This window comes from Triticum urartu, unplaced genomic scaffold (genome assembly GCF_056163025.1).
Source record: "Triticum urartu cultivar PI428250 unplaced genomic scaffold, HENAU_Tu73 scaffold1194, whole genome shotgun sequence".
NCBI classification, from domain to species: domain Eukaryota; kingdom Viridiplantae; phylum Streptophyta; class Magnoliopsida; order Poales; family Poaceae; genus Triticum; species Triticum urartu.
Window position 1 is genome coordinate 1 of NW_028259659.1, and position 11,721 is coordinate 11,721.

Consider the following 11,721-nt stretch of genomic DNA (forward strand, 5'->3'; position numbering starts at 1 on the left):
TGAATATCGATCTATCAAATCAATTCATGGATGAGAGTTATATTTCACGGATGAGAGTTATATAGTATAACATAGGAAGATCCTCTATCCACACTAAGACCAAAATGGGTTTTTTGATTGGATTAGGAATTCCCTCTTTTTTAATCCTTTTCTACTTTTTCTTTTCTATATCTCTAACCCACGAGCTTTCTTAATCTTATACTTTCTTAATCTTATACAATTTCCCTTCCTTTTTCTTATAGTTATACATACAATTATGTATGTATTATATGACCAACTTTCACTTTCTATGGGTCACATAGACATCCAAATAAGCAGTAGAAGTGAGATGGGGAAAAGAGGTCTGAAATAAAAAGGGAATACGATTTATGTATGGATTCCGGTAAAATACCGGTACTCTATTCCATAAGAGTGGAATAGGAAATTAAGATGAGGATGGTATCATCATAAAGAAAGATAGAGTAATATAATATCCTAAATTCTACTAATCCACATATCGTATGTGTGTCTTTCTTTATCGATTGGGAGTAGTGAAAAAAAAATTCCTATATGCCCTCCCTCCCTCTTTAATGAGAGATGCAAAATAAAAAAGTGAAGTAAGGGTGCCCTGTGGGTATTTGATCTTGCTCCCTGCCCCTTTTTTTCATGGAAAAAGGAAATATCAATTTCTCCATTCATTGAACCCTAGTTCGGGACTGACGGGGCTCGAACCCGCAGCTTCCGCCTTGACAGGGCGGTGCTCTGACCAATTGAACTACAATCCCCGCGGGGTGTATGGCATACCCATTCTTAAATAGAACCATAAGAAGATTCGATTCGTCTTTCGTACTCTAAGAAATAGACGAATCATATACTACATACCCACATATTATATTATACGTGGGTATAGTGAGAGTGACATAACTAGTATGTCGTGATTTTTTATCACTAAAAATGGATAATAATCCAGCCTTCAATAAGAAAAACTCTTTTGTTTGTAAGAAAGGAATGAGAGAGATATGGATTAGAAAAAAAAATTTCCCTTTTTTCTTTATCTTTTATTTCTATAGATCAGACATTTTATTTTATGGAAGAAAAACAAAAGGATTTAGTTCATACTCACGAAGCCCTAGATTTTTGGTTTGGGCCGAGCTGGATTTGAACCAGCGTAGACATTGTCAACGAATTTACAGTCCGTCCCCATTAACCACTCGGGCATCGACCCAGGAAGAATTTATTCTAGGGTTTTTGCTAATCTATGATTAACCTCCTTTCATAATACTCCCTACCCCAGGGGAAGTCGAATCCCCGCTGCCTCCTTGAAAGAGAGATGTCCTGAACCACTAGACGATAGGGGCATCACTAGACGATAGGGCCATATACAACCGCTCGTGATTATACTATAATCATAGTATGAGCAGTTTTTTGGAATTGTCAATATACTCGAAAAGTATAAATAGATCCAAAGCAAAGAGTTTTTCCAACTTTTCTGTTATGTTTTCATCTAGGATTTTTTTTAGTTGATCGTTATAGATTAATTCTCCGTGCTTCATTTAGTGTTCATACCAAAAATGCATCCATCCCGCACTAAGTCATAAAATTCTCTAAAAATATAGAGAAAGTTTCAAAAACAAAGAAAAAAAGTGAATCAATTTAGTAGAAAAGTACTCTATCAGATTCGAACCAACGACTTACGTCTTAGCACGAGATTACTCTACCACTAATTTAAAAAGCCCTTTATCGGATTTGAACCGATGACTTATGCCTTACCATGGCATTACTCTACCACTGAGTTAAAAGGGCTTTTTATTTAATTCAAAAATTAGCCACTTGGATTTCCCATTATGGGTCTACTGCATAATGTACATATTATATATATAATATATAGAGATAGAGAGAGAGACATTATGTAGAGATTGTATATGTATATATCGATATCTTGAGAGCTCAAAATAAAATTAATAAAAAAAAACATACCCTACATAACATATCCAACTCTTCTTGGTTCAGGGTTTTCCGTTTCCGAAGACTAGTAAAATAGGCGGATTCTGGAACCCCAAGGATTCAACGGTATATGGATATGGAAAATATAAGATTTCCGATCCTAGCGGGAAAAGGCGGGGAACAGATACCCAATAGGATATAGGATCCTTGGGAGGAACTTTTGGTAATGGCCTTGATCCTCTATGCTATTTTTTATGTGTTCTTAGTTCTATTGAACTTTTTGCATTCTTTTAAACAAGAATCTAATAAACTAGAATTGAGTCAGTGGAAAAAAGGAGAGAGAGGAAAGTGTTAAATGGAGAGAGTCGACTAATCAGAGACTTTTAGGATCTTCTTTACATCAGGTAAATCTGTCGGCCCTGTCCGTTTTTTTCTTTAAGTTACGACTCTTTGCTGCTTACTTCTATCAAGCCATAGGGAAAGTCTATGATGAATTTGGAAAACTCATCTCACTCTTACTCTATGGCTCGGACTTAATGGGGGAAGAAAACATCTTCCATAATTTCTTTTTTGTTCAATTCTGGACAAAAAAGAAAAGGAAAAAAGGAATTTATAGGGACAGTGTTACCCCCTATATCCCCTAGTTTATATTGTAGGAATAATAAAACAATTTAGCAGTCTGACACACTTACGTCCTTGCAAAGTAAATAATTATTATTGTAGTCGTAACCGTAGAATAGGATCCTAATCAAAATAAATACATTTGGTTCAGGCGCTATTAGCATGGTAAGAAAAGATTTTTTTTACAGACCAGAGGGGCTATCTAAATCCTAAAGTAAAGGCGAGCGATCGAAGTAGAAGTACCAACGGCTCAGTGTCATGAACCTTCTCCATCTGATTCAATAAGGGGGAATTAGCCTTCTTGTCAAATGGCTATCCTTGACAAAGGGTACCATTTATACCATAATCTACAATGTAGCGGGTATAGTTTAGTGGTAAAAGTGTGATTCGTTCTATTAATAACTGAATTTGAAATGATATACTTAAGGCATCCTTAAGTTTTTTATTTTTATATTCCGATGAAAACTTTAGTTCTTATAAAGGATTAAATCCTTTTCCTCTCAATAGCATATTGAGGAAGAATATACATTCTGGCGATTTGTATCCAAAGACTAATTTAAATTGCATCCAAAATAAAAATAGGATTATGAGTACAGAGTCGCGAAGCATAATTTTGCATTGGATTAAGTATTCCAATTTTGAAAATATGAGTAAAGGATCTATGGATGAAGATACAAAAAAGTTGATTTCCAATCGTAACTAAATCTTCTTAAAATAAGGAATAAGGAAGCCAAATAGCTAAAAAACGATAGTTTTGGTTTACTAGAACCATCCGCATATTGTTTCAGCTCGGTGGAAACCCAATTCTTTTCCTCAGGATCTCTTGAATGAAATTAGGGAACGAAGTAAGTAGATTAGATGAATTTAGATAGAATTTCTATCTCCTACTCTATAAGGATCATCTAGAAAGCGGAGAGCTTTGGTTCCATTCAAATAGAAAAGCTGACATAGATGTTAAGTGGTGAGAATATCCATAAAGGAGCCGAATGAAATCAAAATTTCATGTTCGGTTTTGAATTAGAGACGTTAAAAATAATCAACCAACGTCGACTATAACCCCTAGCCTTCCAAGCTAACGATGCGGGTTCGATTCCCGCTACCCGCTCCATTCTGTATAAAAGGAGTATTCTATTTGTCTAGACATGTTAGAGGCTTGTATTCAAGCCTTTTTTGTCCACCAGTTTCTGGTACTCCAGAGCGGAGTAGAGCAGTTTGGTAGCTCACGAGGCTCATAACCTTGAGGTCACGGGTTCGATTCCCGTCTCCGCACTTAGCAGTCTGTATAAAAGGACTATTCTATTTCTCTAGATATGTATGGTAGAGGGGCGTATCCAACCCTTTTTTATTCATTAGTTCCCGGCCCTAGAGGGCAAAATTGAGCAGTTTGCGAAGTCACTTGCCTTCAAAAAAAGAAGGCGCAAGGCCTCTCCCTACCCTGCAGAAAATAAAAATGAAACGAAAGGGACAGTCTACCTCTCCCTTCCCTTTAAAAAAAGTTTGCCCGTTGTTTGTCTCAGTTAATACCCAATTTTTGGAGCTCTGTTGGCGAGTTCTATTTCTGCCTCTGGAGCGCCCTCTTTTTTTGAGTGGGATGCAAAGGAAGGGTAAGATAGTAAGGGATACGGCACTAGACTAACACCTAATTAATACTTAATTTAATATAAGTAGTTAAACAGTTAACTAGACTAAACTTTTTATCATAGTACTTTGATAAATTAAGCGGGCGAGCGGCGGGAATCGAACCCGTATCTTCTCCTTGGCAAGGAGATATTTTACCATTGAACTACGCTCGCTACGGTATATATTTTATAGCGTATATCCGCCTGGGTCGACCTTCTATGTCTGGGTCGACCGTTTCATTTCATTTTCTATTATATTAGAGTTTTCCTTTTTTTATTATCTGTCAATGAATATTCTAATGGGAATGGAATTTCATAATACTGAAAGAGAAGAGCTAGCAATTCGGAACGCAAATTGCGTTTTAATACGTCTCACTATTCTAATTTTTTAGAAGAAATGGCCTTTATTATTTCTTTTTTATGGGGTTAATAAATATTAACCAAATTTCATTTAAGAAATGAGAGAATTCAGAATAGCTACGAGAAAGACTAGTCCAATCCATAATGATGTACCGGAAAATACAACATTTTTATTATTTGACCAACCATCAGGAGAAGCAAATACAAGGGGTACACTAATTACTAAGACTGAGGAAGTCGCAATTAATGCAAAAACAGCTAATTGGAAAGCAATAGTCATATTTCTAATCCTCCAAGCTACCATCAAATAAAGTTGACTACATATTTGATCCCTCACTTAAACCAAAATTGTAAAAAAATACAAGAAGTAGGAGGGGTTTAATCATGAATCCATTGATTCTTCTCTTTAATTCAAATTTATTACTTAAACCGCTTTTTTATTTGGATATGGGGGTGAGAAGAGATTATTTACTCTTTATTTCACAAGCGGGTATAGCGGATCCTGTATCCGTGTATACAGTATACAGAGATATATCGAAAAGGAACTTGTATCTGATATCTTTCTAGAGGCTAATAAATCTTTTTATTTTTTATATGGCTATGTTCTATTTGTAGGAGTAAAATAAGGATTAGGCTGTGGAGAGATGGCTGAGTGGTTGATAGCTCCGGTCTTGAAAACCGGTATAGTTCTAGGAACTATCGAGGGTTCGAATCCCTCTCTCTCCTTTTGCTTATTGAATACGTTTGTTTCTTTCATTTTTATTTATTTTTTTTTTCTGTCCCTTATCTTTCTTTCATAAAAAGGAATGAATGGCTCGGCTAGATGGAATAACCGAGCCAGAACAGAAAAAAAGTAGAACAGGTATAAATAAGAAAATCTTAGTTAAGAGGGTTCATGTAAAGAACAGGTTCCAAATCACGATCGATTCCCTTTTCAAAACCTGCTGCAGCAGCTCGGGCTCTTCCTGCATGCCATAAATGGCCCACAAAAAAGAAGAATCCTAGAACAAAATGAGAAGTTGATAACCAACTTCTAGGAGAGACATAATTAACTGCATTGATCTCGGTAGCTACGCCACCCACGGAATTTAAAGAGCCTAAAGGAGCGTGGGTCATATATTCTGCTGAGCGTCGTTCTTGCCAAGGTTGTATGTCTTTTTTCAACCTACTCAAGTCCAAACCGTTGGGGCCCCTTAGAGGTTCTAACCATGGAGCACGAAGGTCCCAAAAACGCATAGTTTCCCCTCCAAAGATAACCTCCCCAGTTGGGGAACGCATTAGATATTTACCTAAACCTGTGGGTCCTTGAGCGGATCCCACATTAGCTCCAAGACGCTGGTCTCTAACTAGAAAAGTAAATGCTTGAGCTTGAGAAGCTTCTGGCCCGGTGGGTCCATAAAACTCACTCGGATAAGCTGTATTATTGAACCATACAAAACAACAAGCGATAAAACCAAAGACAGATAAAGCAGCTAAACTATAAGACAAGTAAGCTTCTCCAGACCATACAAATGCACGGCGAGCCCATGCGAAGGGTTTGGTTAAAATATGCCAAATTCCGCCAAATACACAAATAAAACCCAACCATACATGCCCACCAATTATATCTTCTAAATCATCTACACTAACAATCCACCCTTCTCCACCAAAAGGAGATTTTAGTAAATAACCAAATATAACACTGGGACTAAGGGTCAAATTGGTAATTTTTCTTACATCTCCCCCCCCAGGGGCCCAGGTATCATATACACCGCCAAAATAAAGAGCCTTGAGTACTAGAAGAAAAGCACCTAGACCTAACAAAATTAAGTGAATACCCAAAATTGTAGTCATTTTATTTCTATCTTTCCAGACATAACCAAAGAATGGAAAAGATTCCTCAAGAGTCTCGGGTCCCAGAAGCGCGTGATAAATGCCACCGAAGCCTAAGACTGCGGAGGAAATTAGGTGAAGTACGCCAGATACAAAGTACGGAAAAGTATCTAGAACTTCCCCCCCTGGCCCTACTCCCCAACCTAGAGTAGCTAAGTGTGGAAGTAAAATCAACCCTTGTTCATACATGGGCTTTTCTGGTACGAAATGGGCCACTTCAAATAGGTTCATTGCTCCGGCCCAGAATACGATTAATCCGGCATGAGCTACATGAGCTCCAAGCAGTTTACCGGACAAATTGATAAGTCTGGCATTCCCAGCCCACCAAGCAAAGCCGGTGGTTTCTTGGTCACGACCAGCTAAAACGAAAGTTCCATTAAAGAGCGTTTCCACGTGGTAGAACCTCCTCAGGGAATATAAGATTTTCATGAGGCTGATCCTGAGCTGCCATCCACGCACGAATACCCTCGTTTAAAAGAATATTTTTGGTGTAGAAAGTCTCAAATTCAGGATCTTCCGCTGCACGGATTTCCTGGGAAACAAAGTCATAGGCACGTAAGTTCAGAGCCAAGCCAACTACGCCAATAGCACTCATCCATAAACCGGTGACGGGTACAAATAGCATAAAGAAATGTAACCAACGTTTATTGGAAAAAGCAACACCAAAGATTTGGGACCAAAAGCGGTTAGCAGTGACCATTGAATAAGTTTCTTCAGCTTGAGTTGGGTTAAAAGCACGGAAGGTATTTGCACCATCACCGTCCTCAAATAGAGTGTTTTCTACGGTCGCTCCATGAATAGCGCATAGCAGAGCCGCACCTAATACTCCGGCAACTCCCATCATATGAAATGGGTTCAACGTCCAATTATGAAATCCTTGGAAGAAAAGGATGAATCGAAATATCGCTGCTACGCCAAAACTCGGCGCAAAGAACCAACCAGATTGCCCCAGTGGATAAATAAGGAATACAGAAACAAAAACAGCAATTGGACCAGAGAATGAGATTGCATTATAAGGCCGCAATTGAACAGACCGAGCAAGTTCAAATTGGCGTAACATGAAACCTATTAGTGCAAAAGCCCCGTGGAGAGCTACAAAAGTCCATAGACCGCCTAATTGACACCAACGAGTAAAATCTCCTTGTGCTTCGGGCCCCCATAGTAGCAACAAAGAGTGTGCTAAACTATTGGCAGGGGTAGAAACTGCTGCGGTTAAGAAATTACAACCTTCCAAATAGGAACTAGCCAATCCATGGGTATACCAAGAAGTTACAAAAGTTGTCCCTGTAAACCAACCCCCTAAAGCGAAATAAGCACAAGGAAAGAGCAATAGGCCAGACCATCCTACAAAAACGAAACGGTCCCTTCGTAACCAGTCATCCATAGTATCAAATAGATCATTTTCTTCTTTAGGAATTCTACCAAGGGCTATAGTCATAGTGATCCTCCTATTCAATTACTTCAACCATTTCCGAGCACCTCATATCACTTTCCAAGGCATATGATAGTTTTATTATCTGTGGACGATTTCTTTCTCGTTCAATGCCCTTTTTCAATGGTCTCGAAGAGAGAAATTTCCCATTTTTATCTATGGAGTCACAGTCACAACCGAGGTCGTGGTAAATCCATGAATTTGATTCGATTTGTTTTTCTTATACTATTTATTTGTTTTTCTTATACTATAGAAATAGAAATAAATTGTTTTTCTTATACTATAGAAAGAAATAAACCTTTGAATTCAGCATTATTCCAAGACTCCTATTTCAAAGTCTATCTTTTAAGGGAAAAATGCAAATAAAAGTAACCCTTCTTTTCCCATTCCCTCTCTATTGCATGGGTGGAAGAACTAAAATAATAGAGGATTCTGAAAAAAAAAAATGGACCTTCGAAATCCAATTTTATGTGTAGCGCAAAGGAGTTGCGATTTCTTCTTATTCCTATAGAACATCTAGTAACAAGAATATGAAATCGTAAATAGCGAAAAATTCTTGTCTTGCGCGGTCTAAGTCTAAGGAAATAAAAAAAATTCGCTTATACAATTTCATCTACATCGAATTTATATATCAGAATAGCGGATAGAGGCATCATTAAAGGAGTCAGGTCTACTTACTTTATGCTTCTTTCCAATTTTATGGTGGATTTGATAAGAACCCTTTTTGCTTTCTTGATAAATAATCGACAAAAAAAGCGTTTTTTTTATATAACCTGCTTGTTTTATTATAATTATAACAAGTCCTATATGGAAATGCCCGCTAAAGAGAAAATCTATTTGATTGTCTCTCGGCCAATATCGATTTTTAGAAAGAAAAAACAAGAATTTTCTTCTTTTTTTATTAACATTAAGAAAAAAGAATATAATTAAAATGGAATTGGCAATATAATTTTTATAGACTTTTGAAAGAAAAAAAAGGGGTTTTTTGCAACCGTTATTTCTTATTTCTTGCCTATATCATATCACGGAAACCTTTCGCTTTGGAACGTGGAGAGATGGCTGAGTGGACTAAAGCGGCGGATTGCTAATCCGTTGTACAATTTTTTTGTACCGAGGGTTCGAATCCCTCTCTTTCCGCTCCCTTGGATCATTTGGGACTTTCGAATTGGAAAGAATTCTGACCCCCGGATTTTCTCATAGATAAATGTACGAAACAAATCCAATAAGAAAAAAAAAAACTGAATTTTTACTCCTCGCGTCCAGGATTCCGTCCTGGGTCATTAGATAAGAATCCAAAGATAAAGAGTGAAACAAAGAATATCACTACTGTATAAACAAAAAGTTTGAGAGTAAGCATTACATAATCTCCAAGATTTTTTTTTAAGGAATAGATTACCAGTTTTTCCTTACCACACGGATCCACTAGGATGGTTTTTTTTTATACCTAAAAATGCAAAAAAGAATTCTTGAAAAAAATTGCAAGAATTCTTTTATAATAAGCACTCTTATCAATAGCAAAAATAGGGTTAGGTGGTTAGGTATTGTGTAGGTACCTTTAGGTACCTGCTCAACCTAGGTGCAGGGGAGTAGAAAGGCTGATCCAAATTTATTGCTGTAGCTACCCATTCAATGTAGAAGAATTTAAATTTTAGAATCGAAGGTTCATAATATAAAAATATAAAACTTCTCGGCTTTTACCCATTTTAAAATTTTTTTGGAATGAACACATCATTCAATTTGGCATACAGAGTACTAAAGATTTCATCGAAAACTTACAGCAGCTTGCCAAACAAAGGCTAATAGAAAAAAGAATAGAGGTATAACAGGCATAATATCCACGATTGGATTGAAAATAGCATAAGCTTCGGGTAATTTGGCAAAGAAAAAACTAGTAGGATAAAGAACAGAATTAAAACAGATACAGGTTAAACTAAGTATATTAGGCATAACAAGCATTTCATTCTTGTAGAGTAAATAATTGGATTTTTCTTGAGTTATTTTTTTAAGGGAAAGAAGGAAAAGGCAGATTCAAAATCTTTTTTCTTCGGACTTTCCCAAACACAAAATACCTCCTTGTATTCGCACTCTCAAATGAGAGTGGAATAAATTCGACTTTCATATAATATCTTAATAGAATTCCATGTAATGATCAATGCATTTTTTTGATTCTATATTATCCGCATGTGTAGAATACTAGCAAGAGAATATCCCTCCTTTTTTATGTAATTGAAATGGTATTGACGAATAACAAATAAACATACTAGTGTTTATTAGTGTCGCATAAAACCCGAAATGGGGCGTGGCCAAGTGGTAAGGCAGCGGGTTTTGGTCCCGTTACTCGGAGGTTCGAATCCTTCCGTCCCAGATTGTTTCTGATGAAACAAACGGTGAAATCATATAGTATTCCGTACGAGACAAAAGTTTATTAAAGAGAATAATGATATCTTATTCTTTCTCAGAAAACATAATAAAGTCTTAAGTCCAGTCAAATTGACTATCTTTATTTTCATGAAAAAATGGGATCTATCAAGCACATTCAGGATATGCCTCTACTATAAAATCACTTAGTCATATTTTTTTCTTCCTTTTGGTATTCGAGTTGAAGAAGTACGAGAATTCTATAACTACCAAAAACTTTCAATCTTTTCATTGGAATAGTTTATTTAGTTATTATAGTTAATTGTTTTTGGTACTGAAAAAATATATTACTACTAGAATTCTAATTCTAGTAATTAAATTAATTAAACTTTTTTGGAGGTTGATAGTTTATTTATTGAGGAAGAGTCAATCCTTCTTTTCTCACTTCAAGATTGATCATCTCGAGCCATCCGTTGAGGGTGGAAATTTAAGAATAAATAAGTTTTAAGCAAACTTGTTTAGTCGTCTTTTTCAAACTATGTTTCATTCATATGATAGAATTTTAATATGGGTTTAAATAAATTGGATCTTGGCGGAGGCTTCCCGGATAAATACTTACTTTCTTTTATCCATATTGCTCCATAGATAGCAAGTTTTAATTAGTATAAAAAAACTAAACCAATGACTATTCATGATTCCATCCATATTGGATCAATTCTCTATACCACTTTGCAATGAAAAGAGGAATGTTTGTTATGGTAAAACTTCGTTTAAAACGATGTGGTAGAAAGCAACGTGCGACTTGAAGGACATGATCGATTGTGGATTTTGCTATCCATCATTTTCCATAGTAATGAAAATGCTCTTGGCTCGACATAGCCTGTTCTATTCGTTCCGAACCAAATTTGCGCTGGGTTTAAGTAACATAGTACACGATGGAGCTCGAGAGGACAGAATTTTTTTTATCAAGGGAAAGAATCTAGGGTTAGTGAAAACTAATAAATTAGGCCAACTTTGTCAGTCTATCCTTAATATAGAAATAAATCGAAAGGTTAAAATAAGAAGAAAGTCCAATAAAAGTATATCAGAATCAATCCCTCTTATTAGATTTCTATAGAAGAGATAAATGCTTTATCGAAGGAAATAAGAAAAAAGGGTATGTTGCTACTCTTTTGAAAGAAAAAAATAGGAATTCCCGAAGTAATGTCTAAACCCAAGGATTTCACAAATCAAAGATAAAGGATTCCAGAACAAGTAAACACAATTTTCAATTGTCTCAACAACAGAGTTGGATTAGAATAAGGAATAAAAGTCAATTCGTTCGAAATGAGACAAAGAAAAGAGTTTAAAGACGACTCAAAAATTTTGGAAGGATTTTGCCTTCGAAGTTTGTCAGGCAAAATTAGCCCACTTGAGTCATGAGTATAAATGAAATTTGTTTTTTCTGTAAGGAAATTAATGCACGTCATAGTCTAATTTCTATTATTATCGACAGAAATTCGAATCATTTTCTCGAGCCGTATGAGGAGAAAACCT